At 54.3% G+C, this 14337-nt stretch overlaps 1 protein-coding gene and 1 long non-coding RNA gene across 7 annotated transcripts in view; one reads left to right on the plus strand and one right to left on the minus strand.

Moving 5' to 3' along the window:
- The window catches only part of TPST2 (tyrosylprotein sulfotransferase 2), a 40162-nt gene extending 33099 nt beyond the window's left edge, over nt 1–7063 (minus strand). For all 3 annotated transcript variants that reach the window (XM_084763239.1, XM_084763237.1, XM_084763238.1), the window contains exon 1: nt 6943–7063. The gene's annotated coding sequence lies outside the window, so the exon portion shown is untranslated. The remainder of the gene's footprint in view (nt 1–6942) is intronic.
- Nucleotides 7064–8320: 1257 nt separating this feature from the next.
- On the plus strand, nt 8321–13062 carry LOC311586539. Of its 4 annotated transcripts, none has more exons than XR_014775565.1 (4): nt 8321–8662; nt 9414–9565; nt 11220–11604; nt 12858–13062. It is a non-coding gene; the product is annotated as an uncharacterized lncRNA (long non-coding RNA). The 4 variants fall into 4 exon arrangements; XR_014775566.1 differs by having other exon boundaries at nt 11432–11604; XR_014775567.1 differs by having other exon boundaries at nt 11435–11604.
- The last annotated feature ends 1275 nt before the right edge of the window (nt 13063–14337 follow it).

The raw sequence follows: 14337 nt of genomic DNA on the forward strand, positions 1-14337 counted from the left end.
GTGTCTGAGTGGAAGTGATGGACAGAGTCAAGGGGCGCAAGGGAGAGACAGGAGAGGCAGGGTGGGTGGCACAGGTGGGGGCTGGGGACACAGATGTAGCAGCCAGAGCGAGCAGAGCAGCAGCACCATGAGGGCAACAGAAGCAGGGAGATGAGACTGGTGGCTGTCGGGCACAGGTAGAGATGGAGAGAGGGCCATGAAGATGTCTCGGTGGATGAAGCACACGTTGTGCAAGCCCGAGGACCTGAGTTCAAATCCCCAAGACCCACATAAGAGCCAAGGTAGGGGTGTGGCATCTGCAATTGGAGTGTTGCGGGTTGGGGGCGAAGACAGATGTATCCTGGGGGTTGCTGGCCTTCCAGTCTAGTTGAAGTAGTAGGTTCTAGGTTGAGTGAGAGATGCTTTCTCAAAAACTAAGATGGAGAACACAGGAAGACACCCGACAACCCTCTGTGGCCTCCGTGTGTGTGTGTGTGTGTGTGTGTGTGTGTGTGTGTGTGTGTGTGTGTGTGTGTGTGTATCCACACAGATGGATAAAGAGACACCAAGAGCACAGCAGAGATGTCAAGATACACACACGTATGGGACAGGCCAGGGATGAACACAGTCATTCTAAGAAAGAAGGCTCTCAGTAGGCAGCTTGCGGCTTCCTCCATCCGGTGGCCACAAGTCATCTAAGGGGCTGAGAGGCTGGAGAGAAGAAGCTATCACAATCAGAACTTCCCAGGGCACAGAGCCCCCAGCGCCTGTCGTGGTCCTCAAGGCCCTTGCTAAGAAGGGCTATCATGACACGGGATAGATTCATCCAGAACCTTCTACTCTTGGTTATTTTCTTATTAAATGATTCACGTCTTTTAAAAACATTTCCTTCCTCCTTCTCTCACTTCCTGATACTTTAAGACAGGGCACAATCCAGCCTAGTTCTTGAGGCTTGCCTGTGATTCAACTCAAACTGCCTCCAATTTTTAAAGCACACGTCCTGACCCCCAACCTCACGTGCACACTGCCGCCTGACGCCGCACAAACGCAGCAGTTCATGCGCTGAGCTCCAGCAACCACGCCCGGCCACAGGTCTCATGCCGACCAGTTCTCACAGCTGTGGTTGTCTCCCTCTGGAAAACCTGCCCCTCTTCTGCCCTGCCAGCTCCTCCTCTGCAATGCCCCCTTGACTACCCCCCATCTCTGTACCACACCCACAGTGAACCTGGCTCCCTAGTGGCTCTGGGAGTGGCCTTGCCACTTCCCCATTGCAACCCTACCTCAACCCCAGATCCTCGAGGATCATCAGAGCTCCTAACTCCCACTGCGGTCTGCACACACACATCTGTGAGGTACTATGACAGAAGGGATAAAGGTCCCTACCTGCCTCAGACAGACAGACAGAAAGCAACTTCAAGTGGCTCTGGGCTCTGTGACAGCATGCCAGGCTAGCCAACCAAGCCACCTCAAACCACACAACCTGCTCCAACTTGGTTCCTCCCCAGGGGCTCTGGCTACTGCCAGGTACAAAAATGGAGCCTACAGCATCACCCGTGATGGAGCTGACCTACGGAGACTCACCGTGAAGAGCTCGGCACAGAAGGCACACAGACGTTAGCACAATTGCTCGCATTCAGAGAACAAGGGCTGGCCAACTTCCTTCCCACGGAACACCTCAGGAGCATCCGTGGTCCCACGGCCACTGCCCTGCCCGCACCAGCAGAGACCTGAGCAGGCACAGCTCCCTCACACAAACCACGTTTCTCCTGGACCCACATCTGTAATAGGGTCCAATTAATAAAACAGGCCCAGAAGGAGATTAATAGGAATTACAATAAAGTTTATTATAATAAATGCTGTGATGAAAGGTTGGGCTTTGGGAAAATTACTGAGTAAGTGCAGGTTATGTAAGCCTTCTGGAATACTGACAATCAATGCCATAACAATAATCAGGGAGTAACGAGCGGGCAGGTAGCATATACACTGTGGGTCCACCAGGCGAGGCATGAGTCAAGCCCCCATCACCAGGGCAAGTTTTCATCGTGCTGCTTAGAACGGCCTGTGGTTTGAACTTACAAACTGTGCATTTCTAGAAATTTCCATTTAATATTCTCAGACCATAGCTGACATCGAGTAACTGAAAACTGGGGAGGAAAAGAGAGAGGAACCACTGTATTCAACTGTGACGTGGCAGCCAGGGATGCACGTGAGCGCTGCTATGTCCCAGGATAACTTTACTCCCGGGAACAGGGGTGGGCAGGACCCACTGACTTGTTGGTCTAGATAGTCACTGTTTCAAATGCGCTCCTCAGAGAATAGCACGGCGGGGATGGGGTGGGGATGTTAAGCACCCAACCTCCCGGGTCCCTAGGAACAAGGGCCCTGGCTGCCTCTGGATCCGGTCGCACCCTCTTCCTAGGGAGTTGCAGTGTGCCCTCACGCCAGGCACAGCTGGAGTGCTTGGTGTCTTCTGGGCCGAGCACAGAGGTGACTGCACACAACTTTACAGACTGCTCTCTCCAGGCCCCATGTTTGCCAGCTGCCTCTGCCAACAACCTAACTCAAGCTTGTGTAGCCTCTGAGAATGGCCTCAGATGTTTCCCCTGGCTTAGGCCGTACCTGAACTCACTGAGAAGGTTCTCTGTGACTTGGTGGGTGTGAGATGGAGAGAGATATCTGAGGCTCGTGTGGTGGAGGAAGAGTTGGAAGACCACCAAGGAAGATAAAGGAGATTTAAAGGGTGTTAAGCAATGGGGAGGTCTTAGAACACAAGGAAGGCTCTGACACTTTTCTACACCACGCCTGGGGCCATCCTGAGCGTAGCAATGGGGCCAGGTGGGACTGTGGAGATCAGGACAGCCCAGGACACCTGAGGGAGCCTCAGGCTGCTCAGTTTAGAACTGTAATTCTCCTCTACATGTTTGAGTGTCAGTTCAGTTAAAACCAGAAAAGCAGCCAAGCTTGGTGGCACAGGCCTGTCACCCTAACTAGGAGGCCGAAGCAGGAAGAGCACAAGTTCAAAGCCAGCCTGGGCAACACAGAGAGTTCTAGGTCAGCCTCATCTCTGTGCTGCTGTGGTTCAGAAAGCCTGCCCAACACACAGAGGCCCCTAGATTCAATTCCCAAAAACAACAAAGCCAGCTGGCCAATCTAGAGAAGCCACATAGCCAGGGAGTTAAGCAAAAAAGAAACCGCAGGCAGTAAGCCGCTCCTTTCGTAGAAGGAGCAGGCCCAGAGCTGGGGGGGGGGGGGGGGAGCGCCTTGCCCAATACCACAGCCATCTGGAGGGAGCTGGGGCTTACAAGCCCCCAGGACTTAACAAGGGGACAGCCCTGTGTCCGTCCGCCCTGCCATTCAGGAGGAAGTGAGACAGACAGACAGCAAACGGGTGTGCACGAGTGGCTAATGCTTGTAACCTCTGAGGCCAGGGGCTCATGTGCCAGTCCTTAAAAAGGGAAATGAGGCAGGAAGGAGGGTAAATTACGAGGACTGGCCTTGACCTCACACCTCACTCCAACCTGGCAGCAGAGACCACGGGGCTCTGTGCCTCCACTGTGGGGAGAACTGAGTTAGGGTCTGCAGGTACCTAGGCCAGTGGCTGGCACTCAGCTGGCCCTGTGGGTATCAGCCAGGCTTATAATCATTGCCTTTGATGGGGGGAAGCTGAGGCTCGCAAGGGACAGATTTCAAGAGCCCATCCTGCTTGGTTTATGTCATCACGCCCCCCCCCCCCCACCGAGGAAGGGGGTGTAGCAGCCACTTGTCCTCTGCTCTGAACACTCAGCCCAGCGGTAGCGAGCGGCAACAACTTCAGGCCTGGCTTCCAAGTGGAGCAGCGGCACTAACGCAGGCTGTGCCAGCGTTCTGACCTTGCCAGCCTTCTGCCACAGACCAGCCTAGGTCAAGAGCCTGGCGAACGCAAGCATCCACTTGGCAGCCAGTCTGCCAGCTGCTATCACCTCAGCAGTAATGTTCCCCCCACCCCCCACCCCCGTCCTCCCCTGCAATTTCTGGGGCTTTGGCCCAGCCTTCCATCCAGCTATTTCATGCCCACAATTCCTCCTCAGCCTGCAGCTTGGGAAGGGGGAAGAGGGGCACCCCGGACCTCTACAATATGCTGCAGCCGAACCAGTTCTGGCCCCGGGAACACTGCGCCTCACAAGCAGCAAGGCATAGGTGGTAGAGGGCAAACACAGACTTCTGCTCTGGGGAGCTTCTGTGAGGCCACCTGACAAATCAAAGCTGCCCAAGCCTACAGAATCCACACAGCCCACACTCTAGCTACAAACACTCACACAAGGCCCTGGTGGCCTTCTGCAGCTCAGGCTATCACTGTATTGAGTTCTGAGGAGGGGACACAAGGCCCAGAGAGGCCCCTTTCCCTAAACTGCTTTCTTCACCAAGGAAGGATGGTGGAGCAACACCCAGTGCCCAGGACTCTGCTTTCCCCATTCTGTCAGTAGGCATGGCCAAGGTGAGACCAGGCTAACGCTGGGGGCTGGGACCTGCAGGGTAAGGCTGCTTTAAACCTCGCAACAAGTGAGAGCCAGGAGCCTGGCTCAGGGCCATGGAAGTCATGCTGTGCAATCCTAAGGAACAGAAGCTGGAACAGAGGTGGTGGTGGTACACTGTTTGAGTCCAGCTGTTTAGGAGGAAGCTGGGTGTGTCAGTTCCAGGCCAGCCAAGGCTACACAGCGGGACCTTGGTTTTTTGTTTTGTTTTTTTAAAGAGTGCCTGCAATCCCAGAGTTGGGTTTATATGAGTCAGGATGGGCCCAGGAGCTCCCTAACCAGCCAGTCTAGGCAAAATGGCAAGTTCTGGGTTTAATGAGAGACTCTGTCTCAAAAAAAAAAAATAAGATGGGGAGTGCTATGGAAAGACACCCCACACCAACCCCTGGCTTCCCCAAGCCCACAAATGGAAAGCACATCCCACATGTACCCACCCACAATAATTATAACAGGGATGTCACTTGGCTGACAGAGTACCCGCCCCCCTCAGCATGCCTGAAGCCCTGGGTTCCACCCTCAGCACTGAATAAAAACTATGTCAAGGCGCATGCCTGTAATACTAGCATTTAGGAGGTTGAGGTCAAAGGACCAGAAGTTAAAAGGTCATCTTCAGTTGGACAGTGAAGCAGAAGCCAGCCTGAGTCACAGGTGACCCTGTCTACACACACGCGCGCGCGCGCGCACACACACACACACACACACACACACACACACACACACACGAACACCCCTCAACCTCCCTTTCTGTGGGAAGCGCCCTGGCTGACCTTTTCTGCAGCCTGACCTCAACCAGCACAGGGAGGGAGGGAGTGGGCAGGTCCAAGCCCCAACAGCAGCAAGTGCTGAGGCTGTCAGTCACACATCTGATCACTGCCCCTCCTTACTCACAGGTTCCAGGGACTGCCCCAGTGATGTGCGGGCCACCGCTCAGTGCATTAATGAGTTACTTAACACAAACTACGGGATCATTTATAACAAATGCATGAAAGCCAGCGGCACCCTGACTGCTCCAGAGGAGACTGACCATACTCAGGCCAGGCAGGTGGCACACGCCTCTAAGTCAGGCACTCCAGGACTCAAACAGGAAGAGTCCGGAGTTCAAGGTCAGCTTGGGTGCCATGAGACCTCCTGGTCACAAACATCACCGTAATCGTCACAGGCAAGACTGTAGGGTGGTAAGGCACTTTGGGGAGTTTGGCAGCTCCTCAGCAGGTTCAGCTTTAAAGGGGCCTTATAGCCCAAGGACCCCACTCCTAGGTTAACTATTAAACAGAAATGAAAACACGCATATGCCAAGAAAAACAGCTGTGACGGTCCCAGCACAGTATTAACTGCAGCCAAAGACCCACTGTCCACCTACAAGTCAATGGAAATATGGATGTGGTGTATCCACACCAGGAAACACTACTGACACATACAAAATATAAGTGCTGCGGAATGCCCTGGCGGAGAAACGGTCACAAAACGCTGTCAACCTATGGGATTCCGTGAAGAACCATACACAGAACGTTCCAGAACACACCAATTCAGACAGGCAGCAGGTGTCGATGAGGGTGGCTTGGGGCCTGGACAGAGAGGTTTGGGAGTTGACAGTGAATGACTGCTGCTTTGGAGGATGTAAAGATGTTCTAAAAGTAGACGAACGGGGACAGTGCGTGACGGGAGCATCCTAAAACCCACCTAAAGCTCACTCCCGAAGGGCGGGTTGTATTGATTAGTGGCGGGTCAGACCTTCGGGAAGCTGTTACAGAATACTCAGATACGGTTTTTAAAAACAAGATATGGTAAATGTTGATAAGCCGGAGCTGAGGCGGGGACAGGAGTTCACAAATAACTTAACAGCTCATTTAGGGCACATAACAATAAACCCAGTCCCGCATCCCCGAAAAACTGAGGCTGAAGCAAGGGCATGTCCCGATGCTAAACCGGAGCCTCCCACCTCATAAGCCCCGATGCAGAAGCTGGGCCTAACCATCAGGCAGCCCTGCTAGGATGAAAGAAACAAGGGGTGGGGGAGGGCTGAGGAACCGGGTGCACACAAGGAGGGGCGGGGGGCAAAGGGGCAGCTACCTCTGGGCTCGGGGTGAGGGTCAAAACAGAAAGCCCCTTTCCCAAATCCGCGCGCACGCGCGCGCACGGGTCCCCGCGGGAGAGTTTCTGCTCTGTCCCGGCCGCGAGTCCTAGCGGCCAGGCACGTGACCGCCCCAGGCCTCAGTTTCCCCACGTGCGGAGCAGGAAGCCGGCAAAACTGGGCAGAGCGAAAGGCGTCTGCGTTCTAAGAACCACCGTGGGCCGCGACCTCCGCAAGTTAACTTCCCCGCGGCGCCGCGCGGGTGGGGCTCCAGGCCACGCGCGTCCCCCACGGAGCGGGCCAGGCCTGTCCGCGCCGCCCACAGTCCCGACCGCGCCATGCTGCCCTGACCGGGTACTGGCCGAGGCCGCCGCCACCTACCGTGACCAGATCGGCGCCCGCGCAGACTACGGCTCCCTGCCGGCTGCCAGGGAGGCGCCGCGAGGGCGGGGCCGCGTGTCGTGACGCAAGGGGCGGGCCCGCTCGTAACCACGCCCCCGTCGCACGCCGCTTGACCACGCCCCCTCCAGCGGCCCTGCGCCGATCGATTCCAGGCTAGACGCGAGGCCGCGGGGCGGGACCTGGATTGGCCCCGCCCACACGCACGGCCTCAGCCCCGCCCCTTCTCCCGCAGCTTTCCCCTCGGCCCTTCAGGGTAGTTCCGCTAACTAGGGGAGAGCCGCGCGTCGTGACGCAAAAGGGTGTGGTCTGAGAGGGCCCGCCCCTCTCCCGCGTTGCCCCGCCCTCGCTCCTCCCCGGGGGCGGGGCTCCGGCCATCCAGGGCTGCCGCTTTGGCTAACACCGCGGGCTTTCCTGATTTGCACGCGGTTCAGCTAGGCAGCTATCCAGGGCCAGGCGGGCTGGCGGTCCCTCAGAGCATGGGTAGACACTGTAGGTACCCAGGACGCGCCCCAGAGAGCAGCCAGCCCTAGGTGAGCAGAGGAAGGGAGAAAGTGCAGGCTCGCCTCTCACCATAGGTACATGTGTGTGTTACCAGTTTAAAATACATTCCTGGGGCTGGGAGAGATTGGCTCGTTTGGCAAAGATGCTTGTTATCCCCGAAACCCACGTAGAGACGCTATTAAGTTGTCCCTGACCTCCCGACACGTGTGTCACGGCACATACAGTAATAAAGATAAATATTTAAGACAAAATTCTGGGGTTTGCAAGATGGCTCAGTGGGTAACAGCGCCTGCTTCCAAGCCTATGGATCTGAGTTCCATGGGAAACCCACATCGTGTGACAGCAGACACCCCCTCCCAATGTCCTTTGACTTCCCAGGGTGCTGTGAAACAGTATCCCCCATACCTATACAAAAATAAATGTAATGCATTGCTATACTAGTAGCAACCAAGGCACACAGATAGTGTTGGTCACTCACTCATACATTCTGTAAAACAGAGCCTGCCCTGTGGTCGATGCTGCTCTCACAAAGTCCCCACCTTGATGAAGCCAGTTACCAAGATTGAAACCACAGGACATAGCATTTACTGAGTGCATATTTGAGACTTTCGTGTGACTAACCTGGCACAGCGGCTGGAAATTTTATACTATTTATGGGTGAAGGAAGAGATCAAAGAAAAAGGTCTGAAGGGGACTTCTGTGGAGCTGAGGCTTCCGTGCAGGCCTTTATGACTGCATAAGCAAAGGGGATTACCCCAACAAACCTTCAGGGCAGAATGCCTGTAAACGGAGGAGGGGCAGTAAGCCGGTCTGCTGGGGAGAGGGGAGGGTGTGTGTGTGTGTGTGTGTGTGTGTGTGTGTGTGTGTGTCAGGGTGTGGGGTGTGTGGAGTGCTTACATCAGGACCTGATGTAAGGCAAGGTGGCACATGCTCCCAGTCATGAAAAGTCCATTAGTGACAGAGTGTGGGGCTGCCGGTGCGGGATCCAGTAGGGAGGAGGTGAGCCTGGGGCCTTGTGCAAAGACAGGTAGACAGGCTGTGCTGCTGAGCTCTCTGTTGAGAGCTCTCTGGATGCTCTCAGAGAAGAACAAGCAGGGCAAAGGCCTCGACTTGTCCCAGGGGTAGCTAAGCACGCCAAGGTAGGCTCAAGAGCACAGAGGAAGGAAGGGTTCTGCTTCCGAGGATGCCGGGAAGACAGGTGAGGCGGGCCTGAGTGGATGGCTAGAGTGGGCATTCTCTCGGGCACACAGTTTAGCAACCGCTTGCAGGTCTAAATCTGACTGTCACCTCCTGGAGTGACTGGATTACACACACACACACACACACACACACACACACACACACACACACATCGTACCCCTTATGAATCATCCTGGGAAGCTACTGTGGCTTTGGAGACTGGTGGGTGGACAAGCTTCTCTCTATACCACGCCTGTCTCTGGGCTGGGACCTTCTGGGATGGACACCTCCTTCATGGGCTCGACAGCCTGCCTCCTTAGCAGGTTCACCAAGCATGGCACAGCGTGCACACGCGCGCGCACACATGCACGCACACACACACACACACGCACGCACACGCACACACACTTCCTAGCACTGACCAGGGGTATGGGGGTGCTATATCAATAGCTATGCCTTATTCAGGCTCTTGCTGTACCTGCAGCTGTTCAGGCAATAACTCGGGGTCGGGGGGGGGGGGTGGCTGAGTGGGTGGAACACTTGCCGAACACTCTCAAAGCCCTAGCTTCCATCCCTAGCACCGACAGGGCTTGTGTTGTTGTTAATACTTTTCAGCGTGCTCGTCCATTCTCTCTGATAGCCCCTGAGGTTCCTTATCACCACACCCATTCCACAGACAAGGAAACAGAGGCTCAGCCGGGGAGTGTGGTTTGAGGGCTGCAGCTGCCTGTTAGTACTAAGGCAGGCTCAGGTCTCTCTTGCCTTCCCAGGGCTCTTCCAGCAGAAGGGAGCCGCCAGTGGGTTCCTTCTCTGCCAGGAAGCGTGTGGGGTTACCATTCCCTCCTGGACGTCAGGCTTCAGCAAGCAGGTTTGATCTCTGACTCAGATGACTGGCTGCCATAGCAACATGGCCCCAGACAAGGTAGGTGGTCATCTCTTGTCCTGTTCTCCGTATGTGTGTGTGTGTGTGTGTGTGTGTGTGTGTGTGTGTGTGTATGTGTGTGTGTCCAGGTGTGTCTGTGAGTGTCACATGTGTGTGAATGTGTATGTATTCAGGTGTGTGTGTGTGTGTGAATGTGTGTGTAGCCAGGTGTGTGTGTGTCTGTGAGTGTCGTGTATATATCCAAGTGTGTCTGTGACTGTCATGTGTGGGTATCCAGGTATATGTATGTGTGAATGTGTGTGTAGCCAGGTGTGTGTGTGTGTGTGTGTGTGTATCCCACCCAGGGCAACCTGAAGTGTCATATTCTAGAATCTTATTGATCTCCTTTGAGACGAAGTCTCTCATTGGGCAGCAGCTCACCAATTAGGCTAGGCTGGCTGGCCCACAAGCCCCAGGGAGCGTCCTGTCTGCCTCCCCAGTGCTGGGATTACAAACACACCTACCACACCCAGCGTTTTCACCTGGGTTCAGGGTGCTGGATCGAGTCTTCACGCTTCAGTGCCCGACCCATCTCTCCACGCCCTTTCACGTTTTGAGGCAGAGTCTTCTATGTAGCATAGGTCGGTCTTGAAGTCATGATCACTCTGCCTCCACTCCCCATGAGCTGGGTTTAGTCACGCACCTCATCACCGGCCTTTGGTGCTCACCTCTTTAGAGTCCCCTTGGAACTGTATCTCCTCCCCTGACCTCAGTTGCTACGTGTCCTTCTGTGCCTGATGCTGACTGGGTGTGGATCTAGTGCGGTGTCAGGGATGAGGGTTCCCGGCTCAGCTGAATTGAAGCCATGAGGTCGGTATGAGGTGTAGGACTCGAGGCTCCTGCAGAAGCTTCCAGAAGGGTGGGCCTTGTGATCAGCCCCAGCTTTCCTTCAGAGTCATGCCAAAATCACGATTTGAGTTGGGGTTGAAAACACATCGTGACTCTTCACGCTGCAGCTCTGAGGCGCTTTCCCAGGGGGACGGGGCCTCACGTTCCAGGGCGACAAGCCCAGGGCGCCCGCGGCTCACCCTGGCGGTGTAAGTGTTCTTTGCCTCTACAGTGTTTATTTTGCTTTAGAGTTCTTCTGTAGGCTTTGTTTTTCTTATAGAGTGTCTTATGAGCTCGTAAATTTGCTGACACATAGTAAATTAAAAATAATAATAATAATGACTGTGATTCCCTCCTGGGCTTTGCGTTGGGTTTGGCAAGTGTATGTATCTAATCTCAAGGATGCTAATTTGCCGAGTTTTTTTTCTTTTCTTTCACCTGTCAGTACCTTTGAGAAAATATGGGTATCAGTGGGCTGAGAGCAGCCAGGAAGAAGCTTTAGGATTGATTAAGCTGGGCTGGAGAAATGGCTCAGTGGTTAAGGGCACCACCTGCTCTTCCAGAGGTCCTGAGTTCAATTCCCAGCAACCACATGGTGGCTCATAACCATCTGTAATGTTATCTGATGCCCTCTTCTGCAGATAAAGCACTCATATACAATAAAAAATACAATAAATAAATCTTAAAAGAAAGATTAATTAAGCTGACAAATCCCTCCTCTCTCCTCTTTCCCTCTCTGCCTCTCCCCCTCCCTCCTCCTCCCTCCCTTCCTTACTCCTCCCTCCCCTCTCTCCTTCTCCCTCTCCCCCTCCCTCTCTCTCTCCAGGGCCTCATGTAGCTCAGGCTAACTCTAACTCCCTATATAGTAGAAGATAACCCTGAATATATGATCCTCCTGCCTTCGCCTCCCAAGTGTTGTGATGATAGGCATGTGGTACCACACCCAGTATCCTCTGTGCTGGGGTAGAACCCAGGGATCCCAGCAGGCTAGGCAAGCATCTCCCCCTCACCTCCTGTCTGCCTTTTTCCGGGACTCAGCAGATGGACACAGGTAGAAACAACTGTCGTGTAAATAATATCAAAACCGTTCTATCGACAAGCATGAAATGAAAACCCCGAGTGAGCAGACAGCCCTTGAGTTGACTCCGTGGAAATCAACTTTCTCTTTCTGGCAGTGTGAGGTGATGCGCCCGGCTATCAGGACCTTGGAGGTAAGCGAGCATGAAGGACAAGCTCGTGTGGCTCAGGACGGTAGACTCTGCCCTGCTGCAGCATGCCTTTAATCCCTCCACTCAGGAGGCGGAGGCAGGAGGATCAAACGTTTAAGATGATCCTTGGCTACCCAATAAATCAAGGCCAGCCTGGACTGTGATATCAAAAAGAAACCAAAAAAAGAAGTTGCATGCACACGCCATAGGAGCTCAGGGTGGTGAGAGAAGGGGACGGGGGGGGGGGGGGCGGGGGAGAGAAACACAGTGATGTAGGAATTCACCAGCTCCAGGTGGGGATCGCCACAGCTTGCCTTTAAGATCCGTCATGGAAGATTAGGGATGGAATGCAGAGAACCTAGGCTCCCGAATCTTGGCTTTGGAGAGACAGTGGGGGGCTACTGACTGACAGAGGGAGGAGTGCGGCCCAGAAGGAAGCCGTTCACAGGACACAGCCCAGGGCCCAACAGAAGCCCAGCTCACAAGCCTGTCTTCCTGCCCAAGATGCTGGCCACTTTGTGGGGTAGGAAGGGGAGAACCAGCGTTGAGGACGAGGCAGAATGGAGGTATCACAGCGCTAGACCCAAGGAAGGCTAGGCAACATGGCTCCTCTGCCTCGGAGGCCGGAAAGCCCAGGCTGAGGTGTTAGGAGACCCCACCTTCCTTATCGCTTTCATCTGCCCACTCAGCCTCCCATCCTGTCCCCACTTCTGCCCACACAACCACCAAGTGACTGCCCCCCCTTCCCAGGATGCTTTGCTCCGTCTACCACAAGCTCTCCGCACCTCTGCCTGTACTGGTGGAGGTGCAAAGCTGCCAGGCACAACTGTGCAAGCTGGCGGCTGCACAGGGTATTGCTCACATGGCGCAGACCACCACAGACTTCCACCAGCAGTTTCTAGCAGGTGACAGGAAGATAGGCCTGTTCTCTTTTAATCACCTATAGGTCGGTGCCATCTGGGCCAGCAGGACTCTGCTGTTTGCTCTGCGTAAAACACACCCTTTTCTGTGCTTCACGGTTCATGGCTCTGGCTCCATCGCTCGAGCCTCTCTCCTCCTGGATGATATCCATAGCAACACCCTTCTCACCCGATAACGTCAGTCAATGCTGACTGCCGAGCCAGGAGTCAATAACTCCCGGTAGAGATTTCCGGAACACGGTTCTGGGCGGATTCATGGGCTGAATCGATTACTCAAAAGTTATATTCCTTTCAGTCTTCATTGTTTAAACAGGAACATTTTTTTTTTAATCTCAGATGGTTTGTGCTTTTCTCCAACATCTGCTGATGACCCACTGAGTCATGTCAGGAGCAAGCCGGCGGCTGGAGTCGGGGAAGTGGGGCTGCCGCTGAGACTTAGCACACAGCCTCCTTTAAACTGCATTTTATCTCTTCGTGAGACTACTTTTCTGTCCACAGTATGTGAGGCCAAGAGTTTCTGCTTCCTGAGGTGTTATGATAAAGTTTTATTTACAAATCAATGAGTGTGTTTAAAGTGACAAGTGCAGATGCGCACTGCCAGACCATAGGCAAGCATAGCAGAGGGTGACAGTGGGGGGTGATGGCTCGGGGGGGGGGGGCAGCTAAGAGGATGAGAAGCTGACGTGCATGCAGACCCTGAAGCCAGACTTCCTGGACTCGGGTGCAGATGCTCGCCGAGTGACGGTGGCGGGCAAGTCCGGTCCCACCTCTGGGCCTGGTATTCGTCACATGCTCAACTGGAAGGATTACAGCGGTAATCAGGTACCCTGGAAACTGCAGTGAGATGTGTGTGTGTGAAGACTCCTGCAGCTGGGCACACCTGTGATCTCAGCTCTCAAGAGGCTGAGGTGGAAAGGTCCTGAGCTCAAGGCTAGCCTGGGCTACATAGCAAGGCCTTGTCGTGTGTGTGTGTGTGTGTGTGTGTGTGTGTGTGTGTGTGTGTGTTTGTGTGTGTGTGTGTGTGTTATCTGCATGGATGTATGTGCACCATATGTATCTCTGGGGCCTATGGAAGCCAGAAGAGGGCATCAGATCCCCCATGACTGAAGCATGTGGGAGCCGGGCATTGAACCCAGGTCCTCCGGAAGTACAGCCAATGAGCGCTCTTACATGCTGAGCCATCTCAACACCGTCTGCAACTTGCCTTAATAAATAAGCAAGCAAACAAACAAATAGGCTGAGGGTATAGTTTAGTTGGTCAAACGCTTGCCTAGCCCTGGGTTCAGTCTCCAGCATCAAATAAACCCAGAGCCGTGGCTCACACCTCTCAGAAGAATGCGGCTCAGAAATTTAAGGTTATCTTCCGACACCCAGGGGGGTACAGAACGCCAAGGTCATCCTTGGCTAAACACTGAGCTCGAGGCCAGCTTGGGACACGATCCGCTTCCCTCACCTGGGGGGGAGGGGGAATTATCTTTGCAGTGATTGCTGTGTCTATGGGGAGGGGATTATCTTTGCAGTGATTGCTGTGTCTATGGGGGGTGGGGGTGGGAGGGGATTATCTTTGCAGCGATTGCTGTGTCTACGGGGGGGGGGGCGGAATTATCTTTGCAGTGATTGCTGTGTCTACGGGGAGGGGATTATCTTTGCAGCGATTGCTCTGTCTACGGGAGGGGGGCGGAATTATCTTTGCAGCGATTGCTGTGTCTACGGGGGGCGGGGGGGGGGAGGAATTATCTTTGCAGTGATTGCTGGGTCTACGACCAGTTGTTCTTTTTGCTACCATGACTGGGAGTCACAACTGAGCACGCACTGT

This window comes from Acomys minous (assembly GCF_964271855.1).
Source record: "Acomys minous genome assembly, chromosome: 16".
Classification (NCBI taxonomy): domain Eukaryota; kingdom Metazoa; phylum Chordata; class Mammalia; order Rodentia; family Muridae; genus Acomys; species Acomys minous.